We start from the raw sequence: 3,392 nt of genomic DNA, 5'->3' as shown, positions 1-3,392 counted from the left end.
TGTTATCTGGTGAGGACCCACTTCCTGGTTTGACCACTACTGCCTACTTGCTGTCTCCTCATATGGAAGAGAGAAAGAAAGCAAGCTCTCTGGTCTCTTTTTATAAGGCCAATAACCCACCATGTGCACCTGCACCCATTCTTTTGAGCCTCTAAACCTATTTACCTCCCAACGTCACCATCAAGAAATACTATCATATGGGGGGGTGGGGTTTCAACATATGAATTTTCGGGAGACATTTCAATCCATACCAGGAAGAATAATGCCCTCTTCAACCCCCCAAAATACCCGTGTCCTAGTCCCAAGAACCTGTGAATGTTACCTTACCTAGAAAAAGGAACTTTGCCAGTGTGATTACATTTAAGGACACCGAATTGAGGAAATTATTCCGGATTATCTGGGTGGGCCGAATTTCATCATGTGAGTCTTGAAAAGTAGAGAAGCTTTCTTGGTTCTCAGAAAAGTGGATGAGACTACAAAAGAATGGCCCAAGACATGCAACAGGGCCAGCTTTGGAGTTGGAGGAAGGAGACTGTGACCCAAGGAACTGTGACCCAAGGAACTGTGACCCAAGGAACGCAGAAAGAGGCGAGAAGCTAGAAAAGGCAAAGAAACAGATTCTTCCCTAGAACTTCCAGAAAAGAACACATCGACAACTTGATTTTAGCCTGATAAAATCCATGTTGGACTTCTAACCTTCAGAACAGTAAGAAAATAAATTTGTATTTTTCAAAGCCATTCCATTTGTGATAAATCATTACAGTAGCAATAGGTAATTAATATAAGGACATTGATGGATATCCAGAGTCTGAATATCTCATGAAATTTTGGGAGGCTTCAGAAATTCACCCTGCCCCTTCAGCCAGAACTGTTTTTAAAGGTCTTATATTTTTGTGGAGATATGGAGGTGGAACGAGTTATCTAGTGATGTTGATTTCATGAAAAGGCGTATTCCTGCTGACATAGCCAAGATCCAGAAATTTAGTACAGGCAGTGGGGGTGGGGGTGGGAAAGAATCACCGTTTCGGAACTCCCTACTGTGAAGGGATTAAAGAGTTTATCCTTACCCATATATCCAAATTTTCAAAGAAAAAAACCAGAGAATAAAGTGTGCAGTGTTCCCTTCTCCAAGATTCTCCAAACATGAATAGCTGGACCTTTGCCATCTGGGAGATTTGATGGGGGTTGAAAATGAAAGACAATCTATTTGTGGTGACACTGGGGGGTGGGATGGGACTTGCCACACCCACCATATTAATTCTGTGTTAAATATGAATTCCCAGTCTGGTGTATGATATTCAGCATTTCTCATGTGTTTATTAGTCATGCGTATGCTTTAAGAAGTATCTTCATTGCCTTGACTGGTTTGGCTCAGTGGGATGGGTGGGGTACTGCGAACCCCAAGTTCTCTGGCTGGATTCCAGCCAGGGCACATGACGGCGTTGTGAGCCAGGTCCCTGGTTGGTTGGGGGCGTGTGAGAGGCAGCCAAACGATGTTTCTCTGGCACATCGATGTAACTGTCCCTTTCTCTCTCCCGTCCTTCCCCTCTCCCTACAAATAAGTAAATAAAATCTTTTTTAAAAAGTATCTTTATTAAAATATTTTGACCATTTTTATTGGGCTGTCATAATTGAGTTTTGAAAGTTCTTTTAATATATTCTTTGAGAATTTTAGACATTTTAATAGACATTTTAAACTGCATTTCCCCATTGATTCATGATGTTGAGCATCTTGAATTTTCTTATTTACCACATGTATACTTCCTTTGGTAAGATTTCTTTGTCCAATTGTCTGTCTGTTTATTCCTCTCTACCAGTCTCCGTTATTTTCATTCTCTTAATATATTTATATATTTTTAAATCATCATTCCTTTATGACTGATGTGTTTTGGTGACCTAAGTAAAAAAAAAAAAAGCTTTCCTAACCCCAAATCGTGAAGTTTTCCTATGTTTTCTTCTAGAAGTTTCATAATTTTGGTTTTTATGTTTAGTGATTGATACACTTTGAATTAATTTATTTACAGTGTTAATTTAGGGTTGAAAAAGTTTTCCATATAAACATTCACAATTCCCACTCCCTGCGTGGACACGACTATTATTCCCCACCTCGGATTCTCTTGTCCTACGGTACCTACCACACAGGTAGGCGTGAGAATGAGCTCTCTAATCTGTCCCATTGATAGGTCTGTGTACACTTTCTCAATACCACATGACCTTCTTTACAGTAACCTGATTATGTGATCAAAACTGCTAGTGTAGGTGTTCTATTATTTTCAAAATGGTTTTAGCTATAAAGCATTTGCATTTTCATGTAAATATTAAGAGAACGTTTCCTCAAAAATTCACGGTAAGGTATTCATTACAATTATACTAAAACATAGATTTTTTTTTTTTAGTTTTCCAATTAATGGTTATAGTATAATCCTGATTTATTTAGATCTCCTTGGTTTCTTTCAGCAAAATTTTATAGTACCCTGGATATAGGTCTTGTACATATGTTGCTAACATTCCTACTGTTTCGTGTTTTTGATGCTGCTGTATATACACTATTGAAATTTTTAAAATATCATTACTATTTAATTGTAGGCATTCTAATAGGTGTGCAGTGATATCTCTCGCGGTTTTAATTTGCGTTTCTCCAATGCCAGCGCCCAGCCAGTACTGGCGCGCAGCAACCGACGGTGTTCCTCCACATAGTGACTCCTAGGCGGCCAAGGCCACGCCCACCCACAACCCTGTTAAATTTGAACTTCTAATTTCTATCGCTCCTACCACAAATTCGTGGTTTCGAAAGTGAGGTCGTCTGGGCAAACCCTGATCAGCCTGCTCTCACTCCCCCGCGCCGTGCGGCTGTGCAAGGCTCGCGCCTTCTCCCGAAAAGCTGGGAGCCCTTTGCCTGGCCAAATGCCGAGAGACACGAGGATAGAGATTTCCTACTTCTGAGGTCCGCCTTCCGCGTTAGCAGCTGAGTTCTATAGGCTAGCCAGGTTGCGCATGGCATTCCAATTGGAAGCGGCGACTGTCCGTCAAGAATTCCGTTTCGGCCAAGACTCTACTCCACCCTCATCCCCTCGCCTTTCCTGATGGATAAGGGAGGGTGAAGTCCCTCACTTCTGAGGAAGCACGACTATTGGTGGAGCACCGGTGTCAATTTTCACTTAGGCTGTGAACTTCCTCGAGTGAAGTGGGGAATTGGCTCGAACCTTCAATTGGGTCCGGAAAAATATCAGTCAAGGAATGGGCGGGTGTAAGCACAATTCAACAACCAGTATTGGTAGAGAGAAGATGTGAAGCCGGCCTCTCTTGATTGGGCCAGGCGAGAGGCAGTGCCGCCCTCATTCTCCGGATTGGCTGAACGTGAGCCGCGCCCCCTCACGCCGACAGCCTTCTGT

The sequence above is a fragment of the Pteronotus mesoamericanus genome, unplaced genomic scaffold (genome assembly GCF_021234165.1).
Source record: "Pteronotus mesoamericanus isolate MK-2021 breed Mesoamerican mustached bat unplaced genomic scaffold, CSHL_Meso_final contig_52, whole genome shotgun sequence".
NCBI lineage: Eukaryota > Metazoa > Chordata > Mammalia > Chiroptera > Mormoopidae > Pteronotus > Pteronotus mesoamericanus.
Note: the sequence above shows the minus strand (reverse complement) of the source record.